The sequence below is a fragment of the Staurois parvus genome, unplaced genomic scaffold, assembly GCF_062004578.1.
Source record: "Staurois parvus isolate SC_StPar_1 unplaced genomic scaffold, SC_StPar_1.0 ptg000448l, whole genome shotgun sequence".
NCBI classification, from domain to species: domain Eukaryota; kingdom Metazoa; phylum Chordata; class Amphibia; order Anura; family Ranidae; genus Staurois; species Staurois parvus.
In genome coordinates this window covers 1,017,501-1,034,175 of record NW_028318244.1, presented here as the reverse complement: position 1 = coordinate 1,034,175, position 16,675 = coordinate 1,017,501, and the positions used below count along the sequence as shown (strand labels likewise).

The following is a 16,675-nucleotide window of genomic DNA, read 5'->3' as shown; positions in this document are numbered from 1 at the left end:
AAGCAAGCAAACAGGCTCGGTAAACAGAGCTCAGCATGGTCTAGACATAACATAAAGCTCTTTAAGCACATCGCCATCAGCGGCGCGCGGGCCTATAGGGGGAGACAGAGCATCAGAGACAGCAGTCGGTCGTATAGAACTCTGTACATCACAGAGACACAGACCTATAAGGGGAGACATAGGATTAAAGATAAACACAGACAGTCGGATACAGGGAGACGCGTGGGGAAAAAAAAAAACGCAGAAGCTCAGCTTGGCTGAGAAAATTGCTGTGTAATAGACCAGACGCTGAGCCCACCGTACAACCTCCATGCAGCGTGCCTGCCTGCGTTAAGTCCAAGGGGGGGGAGTGCTACCTGGGCAATCGCAAAGACCCACGCGATGATAGATAATTGCACACTCCAAGCCAGCGCCGCCGAATGCACAGATCTTAAAGAGGACCGGAGTCGGGATTGAGGACAGCAGTGCAATCGAGACAGTCTGGGATGTAGGAATCAGACAGTGTGGGAATCAGCAGAGACAGAAGCGTATCAAACCGGGGGGCTTAATGTAGATGCCTCTACTGAGGATGGCAATCAGAGAACCGACTGTTTGATTACCGGACACTGCCGTCTCCACCGTACCTTATTATGATCAGGTGAGACGGGGTGGGACGGCTGTGTGCGGGGAAAAAGGGGTGGGGGTGGGGTGGCGGTTGGCTGTAGGAAAAAAAAAAAAAAATCAGCGTGCTAGTACGTTCAAGGTGAACTTGTGAACTGGTACCCATCCGCCCTTTCTCCGATGCATGTCTGTAGATTGCAAGCTCTTGAGGTCAAAAGCACGCAGACACTCCCCGTCATTACCAGCAACGTGCCAACCCTTTTTGTTGTAAAAGTTTCATATTTTTAAAGGCTTGGGAAGAGCTTGGTGCTGCAGTGTGCCCAAGGTGAACTTGTGAGCTGGTACCCAACCCCCTTACTCCAATGCATGCCCTTAGATTGCAAGCTCTTGGGGTCAAAATTCCTGTCGTTGTTAAAACCCGTTTTTTGTTGTGGAAGTTTCATATTTCTGTAGGTTTTGGGAGAGTTGGTGCTGCAGTGTGTCCAAGGTGAACTTGTGAGCTGGTACCCAACCACCTCCCTCCCAAAGCATGCCCTTAGATTGCAAGCTCTTGGGGTCAAAAGCCCACAGATAGTCCTCACTGTTGTTTATGGTGAAATGAATCGTATCATAAAAGTTTCACATTTTTATAGGATTTTGGGAGAGCTTGTGAACTGGTACTCAGCTGTATATCTCCAATGCATGCCCTTAGATTGCAAGCTTTTGGATCAAAATTCCTGTCGTTGTTAAAACCCGTTTTTTGTTGTGGAAGTTTCATATTTCTGTAGGTTTTGGGAGAGTTGGTGCTGCAGTGTGTCCAAGGTGAACTTGTGAGCTGGCACCCAACCGCCTCACTCCAATGCATGCCCTTAGATTGCAAGCTCTTGGGGTCAAAAGCATGCAGAGAGTCCCCACTGTGTTTATGGTGTATTGAATCCTGTCATAAAAGTTTCAAATTTTTATAGGCTTTTGGGAAGAGCTTGTGAACTGGTACCCATCCGCCTTTCTCCGGTGCATGCCTGTAGATTGCAAGCTCTTGAGGTCAAAAGCACGCAGACACTCCCCTTCATTACCAGCAACGTGCCAACCCTTTTTGTTGTAAAAGTTTCATATTTGTAAAGGCTTGGAAGAGCTTGGTGCTGCAGTGTGCCCAAGGTGAACTTGTGAGCTGGTACCCAACCCCCTCACTCCAATGCATGCCCTTAGATTGCAAGCTCTTTGGATCAAAATTCCTGTTGTTGTTAAAACCCGTTTTTGTGTTGTGGAAGTTTCATATTTCTGTAGGCTTTGGGAGAGTTGGTGCTGCAGTGTGTCCAAGGTGAACTTGTGAGCTGGTACCCAACTGCCTCACTCCAATGCATGCCCTTAGATTGCAAGCTCTTGGGGTCAAAAGCCCACAGAGGGGTCCTCACTGTTGTTTATGGTGAAATGAATCGTATCATAAAAGTTTCACATTTTTATAGGATTTTGGGAGAGCTTGTGAACTGGTACTCAGCTGCATATCTCCAATGCATGCCCTTAGATTGCAAGCTTTTGGATCAAAATTCCTGTCGTTGTTAAAACCCGTTTTTTGTTGTGGAAGTTTCATATTTCTGTAAGTTTTGGGAGAGTTGGTGCTACAGTGTGTCCAAGGTGAACTTGTGAGCTGGTACCCAACTGCCTCACTCCAATGCATGCCCTTAGATTGCAAGCTCTTGGGGTCAAAAGCACACAGAGAGTCCCCATTGTTGTTTATGGTGTATTGAATCCTGTCATAAAAGTTTCAAATTTTTATAGGCTTTTGGGAGAGCTTGTGAACTGGTACCCATCCGCCCTTTCTCCGATGCATGCCTGTAGATTGCAAGCTCTTGAGGTCAAAAGCACACAGACACTCCCTTTCATTACCAGCAACGTGCCAACCCTTTTTGTTGTAAAAGTTTCATATTTTTAAAGGCTTGGGAAGAGCTTGGTGCTGCAGTGTGCCCAAGGTGAACTTGTGAGCTGGTACCCAACCCCCTCACTCCAATGCATGCCCTTAGATTGCAAGCTCTTGGGGTCAAAAGCATGCAAAGAGTCCCCATTGTTGTTTTTGGTGTACTGAATCCTGTCATAAAAGTTTCACATTTTTATAGGCTTTTGGGAGAGCTTGTGAACTGGTACTCAGCTGCATATCTCTGATGCATGCCTATAGATTGCAAGCTCTTTGGATCAAAATTCCTGTCGTTGTTAAACCCTGTTTTGTGTTGTGGAACTTTCATATTTCTGTAGGCTTTGGGAGAGTTTGTGCTGCAGTGTGTCCAAGGTGAACTTGTGAACTGGTACCCAGCTGCCTTCCTGCCCATAGATTGCAAGCTCTTGGGTTCGACAGCAAGCAGGGGTTCTTTGCCACCATTAACACCATGCAAATGCTGCTTCTTTTGTTAGAGAAGTTTTTTATATGCTTTAGTAGAGCTCAGTGCACCAGCAAGTCAAGGTGAACTGATACCCAGCCACAGGGGCGGACTGACCATTTGGGAACTCGGGCACTGCCCAAGGGCCCAGGGTCAGCAGGGGGCCCTATGAGATGCCCCTGGTACCTTTCATAGCCTTTTTTGGGTGTGGTTTGAGTGTGGGCGAGGACACAGGGGCACCATGATCCCCTATTGCCCGGGGGCCTCATGAGTTGTCAGTCCGCCCCTGCCCAGCTACCTGCCTGCAATAGATTGCCAGCCCTTGTGGTTCAAAGCCAAGCAGAGGTTCTGTGCCATCAATAACACCATACAAATGCTGCTTCTTTTGTTGTTAAAATTTCCTTTTTCTGTAGGCTTTGGGAGAGCTCAGTGCTGCAGTGTATCCAAGGTGAACTTGTGAACTGGTACCCTGCCACCATTCTCCAATGCGTACCCTTAGATTGCAAGCTCTTGGGGTCAAAAGCACTAAGAGACTCTCCATTGTTGTTAATGGTGTATCGGATCCTGCTTCTTTTGTCTTAAAGTTTCACATTTTTATAGGCTTTGGGAGAGCTTGTAAACTGGTACCCAGCTGCATATCTCTGATGCATGCCTATAGATTGCAAGCTCTTTGGGTCAAAATTCCTGTCGTTGTTAATGCCGTGCAAGGCCGGTTTTGTGCTGTGAAAGTTTCAGATTTCTTTTGGCTTTGGGAAAGCTCAGTGCTGCAGTGTGTCCAAGGTGAACTTGTAAACTGCTACCCGGCTGCCTTCCCCCAATGCATGCCCTTAGATTGAAAGCTCCTGTGGTCAATGAGAGTCCCCATTGTTGTTAATGGTGTATCAAATCCTGCTTCTTTTGTCATAAAAGTTTCACATTTTTATAGGATTTGGGATAGCTTGTGAACTGGTACCCAGCTGCCTTCCTTTGATGCATGCCTATAGATTGCAAGCTCTTTGAGTCAAAATTCCTGTCATGCAAATCCGTTTTTGTATTGTGAAAGTTTTTTTTTTTTTTTTTAAGGTTTTGGGAGAGCTCAGTGCTGCGGTGTTTCCAAGGTGAACTTGTGAACTGGTACCCAGCAGTCTTCCTGCTCATAGATTGCAAGGTCTTGGTTTCAAATTCAAGCAGAGGTTCTCCGCCATCAATTACGTGATGCAAATGCTGCTTCTATTGTTGTAAAAGTTTCGTATTTCTTTAGGCTTTGGGAGAGCTCTTTGCTGCAGTGTGTCCAAGGTGAACTTGTTATCTGTCACCCATCTGCCTTCCTGCCCATAGATTGCAAGCTTTTGAGGTTCAAAGGCAAGCAGAGGTTCTTTGCCATCATTAACACCATGAAAATGCTGCTTCTTTTGTTTAAAAGTTTAATATTTTTATAGGCTTTAGTAGAGTTTAGTGCACCAGCATGTCTGGGTGAACTAGTACCCAGTTGCCTTAACCCCCCCCCCCCCCCATAGATTGCAAGCTCTTGCGGTTCAAGGCAAGCAGAGATTCTCCCCCATCAATAATGCCATGCAAATGCTGCTTCTTTTGTTGGAAAAGTTTCATATTTCTTTAGGCTTCGGGAGAGCTTGGTGCTGCAGTGTGTCTCCAAGGTGAACTTAGGTGAACTGGTGCCTAGCCGTCTTCCTGCCCATAGGTTGCCAGCTCTTGGGTTCGAAGGCATGTAGAGGTTCTCTGCCATGCAAATGCTGCTTCTTTTGCTGTGAAAGTTTCATATTTTTATAGGCTTTAGTAGAGCTCAATGCACCAGCATGTCAAAGTGAACTAGGACCATCTGCCTCCCTGCCCATAGATTACAAGCTCTTTGGGTCAAAGGCAAGCATAGCTTCTCTGCCATCCTTAGCACCATGCAAATGATGTGTCTTTTTCTTTTTTAAAAGTTATTGTAGAGCTCAGTGCACCAGCATGTTAAGGTGAGATTGGTACCCAGCCTCCTTCCTGCCCATAGATTGCAAGCTCTTGAGGTCAAAGCCATGCAGAAGTTCCCCACCATCATTAACACCAATCAAATGCTGCTTCTTTTGTTGTTATAAAGTTGCTATAAAGTTTTATATTTTTATAGTCTTTAGTAGAGCTCAATGCACCAGAATGTCCAAGGTGTACTGATACTCAGGTGCCTTCTTGCCCATTAGATTGCAAGCTCTTGGGGTTGAAGGCAAGCAGATGTTCTCCGCCATCATCAATGCAATGCAAAGGCTGCTTCTTTTGTTGTGAAAGTTTTATATTTGTATAGCCTTTAGTAGAGCTCAGTGCAGGGGCGGACTGACAACTCATGGGGCCCCCGGGCAATAGGGGATCATGGGGCCCCTGTGTCCTTACCCAAACTCAAAAAAGCCTATGACAAAGGGTACCAGGGGCATCTCATGGGGCCCCCTACTGGCCCCGGGCCCTCGGGCAGTGCCTAAGTTTCCAAATGGTCAGTATGCCCCTGGCTCAGTGCACCAGCATGTCACATGAACTAGTACCATCTGCCTTCCTGCCCTTAAGTTGCAAGCTCTTTAGGTCAAAGGCATGCAGAAGTTCCCCACCATCATTAAAACCAAAATGCTGCTTCTTTTGTTGTTGAAGTTTTATATTTTTATAGCATTTAGTAGAGTTCAGTGTTCCAGCATCTCCAAGGTGAACTGATACTCAGCCGCCTCCCTGCCCATAGATTACAAGCTCTTGGGGTCAAAGACAAGGTTCTCTGCCATCATTAATGCCATGCAAATGCTTCTCCTTTTGTTGTAGAATTTCATATTTTTATAGGCTTTAGCAGAGCTCAATGCACCAGTATGTCCAAGGTGAAGTGGCCACCATCCTCTGACTCATGCCCATAACTCACAAACTCTTGGGGGCACACAGAGATTCCTCATCATTATTAATGCTTCTCCGTTTGCTGTAAAAGTTTCATATTTTTATAGGGTTTAGGAAAGCTCAGTGCACCAGTGTGTCCAAGGTGAACTGGTACCCAGCTGCCTTCCTTCAATGCATGTCCTTATATTGGAAGCTCTTGGGGTTAAGAGCATGTAGAGAAACTCCATCATTGTTCCTGACATTCAAATCCTGAATCTTTTGTCAGAAAAGTTGCATATTTTATAGGCTTTGGGAGAGCTTGTGAACTTATGAACCAATACCCTGCTGTCTTCCTGTCAGGGATGCGGGTGTGACCAGAAGTGTGTGGACTGCCACAGGGAAACGTAGGCTTCAGATATAGTAAATAATATAATTTATTGAGACTAACAATACAAATATAAACGCAGTGCACCAAACCCCAAGCTAACACAAATACATACAACAAGGTGAAACAAAACCCAAACCTAAACTGATACAGATACCCAGGTACATACACATATAGAGCACAACGTAGTCAGGCAGGCCGGGTCGATAACTATCGGGCAGGTAGGTACAGGAGGAGCAGGCGGAGAGAATGGTCAGGGTCGGCAACAAGTCAGGCAGGAACAGGAACAGGAACAGGAATGCAGGTTACAAGATACAGGGGCCCATGGAAAAACACACACCAAGGCCCTGACTGTGAGTCTGGCCATCCTTTAAAAACAACCCCTGCAATCAGCTTCAGGTGTTTTGGCTGACTGCAGGGGTGAATCTCTGATTGCTGAGAGCACCCGCTGGCCAGCCCTGGCACTGCAGCCCACAAGGCAGGTGAGTCCCACCGTTATTGGCAAGTCCATTCCTGACACTTCCTCTGATACAAGCCTGTAGATTTTTTGGGTCAATTTTTGAGTCATTAATGCTATGAAAATAGAGAAGGATGAGACAAGAAGGTGCTTCTAAGTGCAGTATATCCTAATTCACTTTAATGACAATGGTTAAAAATACTTACAAAATCGCAGTGTAAACAGGCTCTGTATATTCCGTCATGATGCGGGGGCTCTATCCACCCTGCTGCGCCAACTAGCAGCTGCAGATGGAATGACAAAGATCATATAATATAACCTTTTTGTGATATATTACAATACAATTAGACCATAAAGTGTCCAATAAAATCTCAAAAGTCCCAAAAAGTGTCCAAAAAAAGTCCAGTGTTCAAAAAGGTCCCAAATTTCCAAACTTTTTCATCCAATAAGAAGGATTGACTCCTATTTCATCCAGTAAGAACCTCAAAATAAAGAAATAAATACTCTAGTGTATTGCCTTTATATAAAGGAATAATCACTCAGTGCAAAACTCAAACCACTTAAAAAAATGTGCCAAAAAAAACTTTTATAATAAAATAAAATAATTTCTTATAGTGCACATATGTACTACGAATTAAACTGTGAGCACTCTGTGATCACTGCAACACTGTGGAATGACAAAGATGGCCGCCGCTACTCCGGGATTGCTGGAACGCATGCTGTCCAGGGGAACACAGACCGAAAGTGACATGAGCTTACACCGGTCACGCGTTTCGGAACATGCGCAGAGCTCCTTCTTCAAGACCGATGCAGAGAGCGCAGAAGAGCCAAATAAATAGGGTGGAGGGGCGGGGAAGGGGTGGCCTGAGGGGACAGGGGTTAATGCCCTTTGAAGACCAAAAACTATTCTGGATAGAGTGGGAACAATGTGAGATCCAGGAAGGGGGAAAAATTTAAAAAAAAATTTAAATATACAAATAAGAGATAAAAAATAAAAATGTAATAAAAAGCGGCACAAGAATGTGCAGGAAAAAAATGTATATATATTGAGGAAAATAAGAATTATAAAAATTAAGATGAAAAATGTGCAAGGGATGTAGGACGTGAAGGGATGAGGAAAAAAATGGGGAAGGGGGAAAAAAAGGGGGAGGTGTTTGTGAGCTGGCTGCCGCAGAACAGTGGTGAGAGACCCCAGTAGGCTGAATGTAAATCACTGAGCAGCATGAGTATAATAGATATAAATTGCAAAATACATAAAGAGTACATAGTGTATAGGAGAAATGAATGAGTAATAGATAAGCTTAATAGATAATACATGATATATGATCCAAGCTAGGTAGATGAATTAGTACATTCATGATAAATAAATAAATAAGTAAATGAATGAACAAGTGAATAAATGCCGAATTTTTTGCACCACTACTAAGAACTGTGGTGCATAACAATTGGGTACATTCTGCAAAAAAAAAAAAAATTGTATCTAAAGACAAGCAAGGGTATATATTTGCACATGCTGTGCATACATACTGTATGCAGATGGGAACTAAAAAGGTTATAGGTAATAATGAGATAATGTAACAGATAGGTTGGTCCCATGTGAGGGGAACATATCAATGTAGTGAAAAGATATGGAGGTAATGAGTAATGGTGGTTCTATAAACTGGTATGAATCTCAATATCCTCATTCAAACCCCCAGGTGATAGTACGTCCAGTACATGAATTCAATACTTTTCCCTACGACATAGTTGCTGAAATCTCTCAGCTTTAGGAAGGTCAGTAGGCATGGCCTCGATGACCTAGACCTTTGGTGGATTTTTTATGCTGTTCTAGAAAATGACAGGGGACACTAAGTTTGTCAATGCCGTCTTTGATAAGGCGGCGATGCTCCCCAAAATGTTTGCGTAGAGTGCGGATGGTTCTGCCTACATAATATAGGCCACAGGGGCATGCCAGACAGTAAACCACAAACTCTGGGAGGAACATGTGTGGAATGCAGTCATCTTGCATGTTTTGCCTTTGATGTTGACATTTTTTTGACCATGTTGGACAAATGGGCATGTTAGACAAAGTGGTTTGTTGCATCGATAGTGCCAGAGATGGAGAATAACAGGGGGACAGTGTATGACTTAATAGGTTTTAGTTTACTGGGCGCTAGTTTGTCGCCTTTAAGTCTAATATAAGTGTGTATATCAGATAATAGACGTGACGCTTCAGTAAAATAGTCTGTTCTATTGAGGACAACTAAACTACCTCCTTTGTTAGCAGATTTTACGACTATATTGGTGTTAGCAGTGAGGGTATTTAGAGCTGCTTGTTCAGGGGCGGTAAGATTCTGTTCCTTAAATGTAGATTTTTTTTTTGGTGGATTTTTTATGCTGTTCTAGAAAATGACAGGGTACACTAAGTTTGTCAATGCCGTCTTTGATAAGGCGGCGATGCTCCCCAAAACGTTTGCGTAGAATGCGGATGGTTCTGCCTACATAATATAGGCCACAGGGGCATGCCAGACAGTAAACCACAAACTCTGAGGAACATGTGTGGAATCCAGTCATCTTGTATGTTTTGCCTTTGATGTTGATATTTTTTTGACCATGTTGGACAAATGGGCATGTTATACAAAGTTAGAGCTTGGGTCGGCCTCCTCTGCGGCAAGTTCTTTTGGGAGGTCTGTGGGGGAGGAGGCTGGGTCCTAAAAAACACCTAAAATAAAGACACCGTGGGGACAGAAGGGCCAGAACTAGGAATGGTGTTAGTGTGTTAGTGTTAGTGTGAGAATTAGTCTTCATGATAGGGGATGAAGTGGTGGAGACAGATCTATTGGATGATGGGAGAATGTGAGAATAGGGTATAGCGTTCGTCTGGCAGATGGTGGTGTTATATGCATTGGTACCAGAGGAAATGGAGGGAATGTTGGAATTGGGGGAATGAAGGAGGGGGGGTGTCTGAAGACTATGTTTGGCATGAAGGGATGATTGCTGAGAAGTATTGGTTGATGGCCCAATGAAGGTGATGGCACCCCTGGAGATGGTTGGGCGCATACTAACGGAGGAGGAAGTGGTGTTATGTATATGGTTGGGGCGTGTATGTTGCGGATCGATCCTGTTGTTGTGATGATTTTTGTTCTGATCCTTATGATTGGAGTGAATTGTGCTAGATGATGAATGAAGTGGTTGGGTGGCGCCAGGCTGCTTTGTCCTAGGTGGTAATGGATGGAAGGAGGGTGTACGTCTATGATGCTGAGAACCAGGGTTTGAGGTGGTGGAGAAAGGTTAGTGAGCGACATGAGCGAGGGGATAAAGTGGGAGATATGTTTTTTCCAAGAGAATACATTGTTGTGGTTGTAATAGTGTAAATCCCTGTGGAATTTACCTAATTTAGTTTTAATAAGGAGGTCTTCTTTATGTTTATTCGTTTTTAAAAAGTAATGAGCCATCTGGCTGGTAGTTGAGAAGTGATATCCATGATATCTTGGGAAATGATTTGTACTTGATGGACTAATTGCTTATATTTATTGTCCCTCTGTTGGATAATGAGCTATAATATACAATACAGGTCCCAACACCACACGTCTTCACCCTGGAGGCAACAATCCCACTATCAGATTTACCACCCAATTCCATAGTTGTCATACACATATGGAAAATATGCGGAAACACTGGTCCATACTGTTACAAGATCCACATCTGCTCAACAACATACTCACCAAACCCAGGTTTGCTTACCCAAAAGCCTGCAATATTAAAAACAAACTAGTAAACTAAAACCCGTTAAGTCAGACACTGTCCCCCTGTGATTATTCTCCATCTCTAGCATGTATCGATGCAACAAACCACTTTGTCTAAAATGCGCATTTGTCCAACATGGTCAAAAAGAGTTCAACATCAAAGGCAAAACATACAAAATGACTGCATTCCACACATGTTCTTCAGAGTTTGTGGTTTACTGTGTGGCATGCCCCTATGGCCTATATTATGTAGGCAGCACCATCAGCACTCTATGCAAACGGGGAGCATCGCCGCCTTAAGACGGCATTGACAAACATAGCGTCCCCCAACATTTTCTAGAACAGCATAAAAAATCCACCAAAGGTCTAAAAGTCTGGGTCATCGAGGCCATGCCTACTGACCTTCCTAAAGCTAAGAGATTTCACCGACTATGTCGTAGGGGAACGTAATGGATTTATGTACTGAACATACTATCACCCGTGGGTTTGAATGAGGATATTGAGATCCATACCATTTTATAGAACCACCATTACTCATTACCTCCATATCTTTTCACTACATTGATTTGTCCCCCTCACATGGGACCAACATATCTGTTACATTCTGTTACATTATCTCATTATTACCTATACCCTTTTTAGTTCCCACCTGCGTATGTGTGCACAGCGTGTGCAAATATATACCCTTGCTTGTCTTTAGATACAATTTTTTTAATTTTTTTTTTACCAGAATGTACCCAATTGTTATGCACCACAGTTCTCAGTAGTGGTGCACAGAATTAGGCATTTATTCACTTGTTCATTCATTCACTTATTTATTTATTTATCATGGATGTACTAATTCATCTACCTAGCTTGGTTCATATATCATGTATTATCTATCTATTATTAATTCATTTCTCCTATACACTATGTACTCTTTATGTATTTTATAATTTATATCTATTATACTCATGCTGCTCAGTGATTTACATGCAGCCTACTGGGGTCTCTCACCACTGTTCTGCAGCAGCCAGCTCACAAACACCTCCCCCTTTTTTTCCTACTCCCTGTTTTTTCCTCATCCCTTCATGTCCTACACATCCTTTGCACATGTTTCATCTTTATTTTTATAATTCTTATTTTCCTCAATATATATAATTTTTTTCCCTGCACATTCTTGTGCCGCTTTTTATTACATTTTTATTTTTTATCTCTCATTTGTATATTTTCATTTTTTAACAGTTTTTTCCCCCTTTCTGGATCTCACATTGTTCCCACTCTGTCCACATTCGTTTTTGGTCTTCAGAGGGCATTAACCCCCATCCCCTCAGGCCACCCCTTCCCCGCCCCTCCACCCTATTTATTCAGCTCTTCTGTGCTTTCTGCATCGGTCTTGAAACGCGTCACCGGTCCACGCCCACATCACTTCCAGTCTGTGTTCCCCTGGATAACATGCGCTTCAGCGTGCATCCCAGTGACCCCGGAATAGCGGCAGCCATCTTTGCCATTCCATCTTCAGCTCCCCCTGCAGCTGCTGGTTGGAACAGCATGGTGGATAGAGCCCCCGCATCATGATGGAATATACAGAGCCTGTTCTCACTGTGATTTTGTAAGTGTTTTTAACCGTTGTCATTAACGTGAATTTATATACTGCACTTAGAAGCGCCTTCTTGTCTCATCCTCCTCCACACACAGAGTCTGCTTTAGCTCCTGGAAGTGCTGCCCAGTGTTCCAGTGTTCCAGTTCATCATCCATTACTGACTGATATTCCTTCATCCACGGCATTCTCCATTGATGCGCCCTACATACATCTTCTAATGCCATGAAAATGCTGCTTCTTTTAAAAGTTTCATATTTTTAGAGGTTTGCGGAGGACTAAGTGCAGCAGTGAGTAGAAGGGGAACTGACACCTGGCCACCTTGCTGATGCATACCTGTAGACAAGGGCAGACTGACAACTCATGGGGCCCCGAGCAATAGGGGATCATGGGGCCCCTGTGTCCTTGCCCAAACTCAAAAAAGCCTATGAAAAAGGTACCAGGGGCATCTCATGGGGCCCCCTACTGACCCCGTGCCCTCGGGCAGTGCCTGAGTTTCCAAATGGTCAGTCCGCCCCTGCCTGTAGATTGCACTTTCTTAGAGGTAAATGCATGCAGAGGATCCCTGTCATTGTTAATGAGGTGCAAATCCTGCTTTTTGTGTTTTGAAAGTTTCATATTTTCATAGTCTTCGGGAGAGCTCAGTGTAGGAGTGTGGTCAAAGTGAACTGGCACTTGGCCAGCCTTCATCCATTGTGTGCCCATAGATTGCAAGCTGTTGGGGTCACATGCACACCTATCATCGGTAATGCCATGAAAATCCTGCTTTTTTTGTTGTAAAATTTATATAAGTGATAGTGCATCAATGTGTCCAAGCTGAACTAATAACCAGGGGCGGACTGACAACTCATGAGGCCCCCAGGCAATAGGGAATCATGGGGCCCCTGTGTCCTTGCACACACTCAAAAAAGCCTATAAAAAAGGTACCAGGGGCATTTCATGGGGCCCCCTACTGACCCCGGGCCCTCGGGCAGTGCTCGAATGGTCAGTCCGCTCCTGCTGATAACCATCTCGCCTACTGAAATGCATGCTTGTTAGAGTGCAAGCTCTGAAGCTCAAAGCTGCATTTATCATCTCTACGGTACTGCTGCATCAGCATCTAGCAGATCACTTTTCCTGGCCTCACGTTCCTTTCCATAAAATTATTTCTATTCACTTACATGTGCCTTTTCCAATATGACTGCTTCAGGAAAAGTCAATTTCTACCACAGCCCCCTTCTCTTTGTACATCAAAGTTCTCTCCTCTTCTGGATGCACCTAATTAATGTGTGTGCTGAACCAGCTCCTCAACTGCTCCCCTACCTTCCCTACATAACCCTTTGATAATTTTGTTGATGATGTGTTGATAATGTGTGTACTCTTGAAATTCATCTGATTTAAAGAGACTCTATTATGCTTCTTCCTGAGGTCATATGGATCATATGCTCCCTTTCTACTAGTATCACGTTTACAGGGACACTTTTACAACTCTTATTTCTTTAAAAGATCTCAGTTATGTTTTACTTGGGGTAAAGTTAGGTCTGGGGATCTCCTTCAGACCTAAAAATGGTCCTTCTTCTTACAACCGGACCAGTTCCCCAGAAACAAGAGGAGCTAGAGTGGGGACTGGTGGGGTTGTAAGGGCTGAAAGGGTGAGATACTAGGAAAAAAAGGGAACATCTGATGATATGTTTATCTTGAGGTCACATGGACCACGTGTTCCCTTTCCCCCAGTGTCTTATTTACAAGGGCCCTCTCAGCCCTGACCCAAATGTGACCCTCTGGCTATTGCACTAGGCCGCTGATCAGAATCAAACAAAATAAAATAATTACTGTATCTTGCTCCCTCTAGCTAACTTGGAGGGTGCTATATACATACTCCTGATCCCTGCAGTCTGTGCAAGTAAGGGTCCCAACACTGAACCTTGGGGTACCCCACTGACACCCCGAAACCATTCAGAGTATGAACCACTACTCTTTGAATACAATCTTTTAGCCAGTTTTCTAGCCATTTACATACGGATTTTTCCAGTTGACCGTGGAATATTTAGTAGCCAGGAAATGTCACGGATGGACTTATTGCACAGGTGGCAACCTATCACGGGACCACGCTTGGAGTCACTGAGCTCCTGAGAGGGACCCATTCTTTCACCAATGTTTGTAGAAGCAGTCTGCATGCCTAGGGGCTTGATTGTATACACCTGTGTCCATGGAGGGGATTGGAACACCTGAATCCAATGATTTGGAGGGCTGGCCCAATACTTTTGGCAATATAGTGTAGTTGTCAATGGGGCAAGAAGTGAGAGAAGATCTCACTGGTGGGGACAGACACAGCAATAAAAACCTTTAGGTCCAATTGAAGGTAGGTACTAAGGAATGTCTTTTTACTAAGAAAAATACAATTAGAGCTATTCGTCCTGAAAAACCTCTGTGCAAGTGTGGGGAAAAAAAATCAAATATTACTAAGCTATTTTCTTTCCAGATTAGATGTTCTTCATTTATAAAACTAGCTTGAATCAGGAAAGTTGCGTGTTATGGCCTCTAGAGGGAGTGGATGATCCTAGCAAATTTCCCATTATCATCAGCTCCATCTAGTGACCATAATGCAGCATTTTGCTGATTCAGACTGTTCTCGTGGCTGAAATACATCCAACCTGGATAGAAAATAGCCTGGTAACCTTCAATGATACCAGCCTTCGCACAGAATGAATGCATATGCGGTTTTGCTAATTTTTTAATCAATACACCTCTAAGTCTCCGTTCACACCTATGCAGTTTGCTTTTTGTCTGTTTCATTCTGCGTTTTTCTACATGCATGTTTTATGCGTTTTTACCACGTTTTGTATTTTGTTCAGCTCTTTTTTTTTTTTTGTTAAAAGTGGAATTTGTTTTGTTGCTGGCCAGAATAAAAATCCAAAACGCGCCAAAAACGTGCAAAAACGCACTACCATGCATTTCAGCAGCTTCTCCATTGAACTCTATTGTAGCAAAAATGCTGCTTTTTGCTTTTAAAAAAACTCCCTGACCCTTTCCAAAAATGCAGCAGCTCAAGAAAGCACAGATGTGAACATGTTCCCTAGGAAACCATGCTAAATTGACTGTAGTTTTCTGCAAAAAGTACTTAAAAAGTGCATTGTGTGAACAGAGCCTAAGAGTTTCAGTTTTTCTGGTATACTTCTGTAGAGTATGCAGGTCAGGGATACCATGTGGAGACAGATGGGTGAGAAACTGGACCACAGGAAACCTCAGGAATCTGAAATCTCCCCATCAGTCCCTCCAGCAGCTACTGTACTGCACGGCATATCATGAAACACTATGGGGTTTATTTACTAAAGCTGGATTGTGCAAAATCAGGCTCACTTCTTGAGACATCAAAGGAAGGAGCAGCCTTGGGGGGGTAGCTGAGAGTTCTCACAATTCCCAGAATGCTTTGCAGGTCTCACACAGGTCAAGTCTTTCACTACTTGATATAGAGCCAGTAGTCAGTATTAATTCACTCCCTCTTGTGTCTCCAGAGAGGAAGCAATGTAACTTTGTAGCAAGTCATAAGATGAGAGGCTGCAGCAGGGAGCTGATCTGTGTCAGACGTTTGTGAACACAGCCAAGAACCAACATTTACCTGGTGCGAATTTAAGACTGAATATTCCGCTGTTATATAAGAGCTTCTGACTGCAATAGACACTTTTTATTTACACTGGCAAGTTCAGAACCGGATATTTCTAGAAATTAGAATTGCTTGTAAAAGGACCCGTTTTTGGTCATGCAGTTATTTTCTCAGCATCTCTGGACCATGAATGGGATATGACATGGAAGCACTCTGGACAGGGATGTGCACACTCCTACACAGCATCTGCCCACCGGCTCTCCCAAGCTGCTTTTTCCATCTGGCTCTCATCAGCGAATCCCGCGCAAAAAGAGAGGCCCTCTGTGCGTCGCTCTGGACCTACCCAGTATATGTGTGCGAGCGCCAAATGCGACGGTCAGCAAACTCAATTCCCGAAATGTTTGCTTTAGTTGGGTACAGCTAACCCCTGGATGACGTCATGGCTTCAAAAAAGTTTGGCATACCTCCCAGCTGCCCCCAAACCTCTCGGTCCCTCTTGCCCTGTAAACTTCCAGAAGTTCTAACTTTTATATATATATATATATATATATATATACATACACACATATATATATACAGTACACATACATACATATACACATACATACATACACACATACATACATATATTTACATACACATACATATACATACATACATATATACAGTACACATACATACATATAAACATACATACATATACACATACATACATACATACATATATATACAGTACATATACATACATAAATATATACAGTACATACTTACATATATATATACATACACATACATATACATACACATACATACACATATATATACATACACACACAGACACATATATATATATATACACACATACACACATACAGTTGCAAGAAAAAGTATGTGAACCCCTTGGGATTACGTGGAGTTTTGCATGAATTGGGCATAAAATGTGCTCTGAACGTCATCTAAGTCACAACAATAGAAGAACATAGTCTGCTGAACATAATACTACACAAACATTAGATGTTGCCATGGTTTAATTGCACATAACATGTAAACATTCACAGTGCAGGGAGGAAAAAGTATGTGAACCTTTGGACTTAATAACTGGTTGACCCTCCTTTGGCAGCAATAACCTCAACCAAACGTTTCCTGTAGTTGCAGATCAGACCTGCACAACGATCTGGAGT

At 43.4% G+C, this 16,675-nt stretch overlaps 1 protein-coding gene across 1 annotated transcript in view; it reads left to right on the top strand.

Annotated features, from left to right (window-relative positions):
- Window positions 1-211: 211 nt before the first annotated feature.
- Window positions 212-16,675, top strand: part of NCOA1 (nuclear receptor coactivator 1) — a 641,218-nt gene continuing 624,754 nt past the window's right edge. The window contains exon 1 of the mRNA XM_089688167.1: window positions 212-637. The gene's annotated coding sequence lies outside the window, so the exon portion shown is untranslated. The remainder of the gene's footprint in view (window positions 638-16,675) is intronic.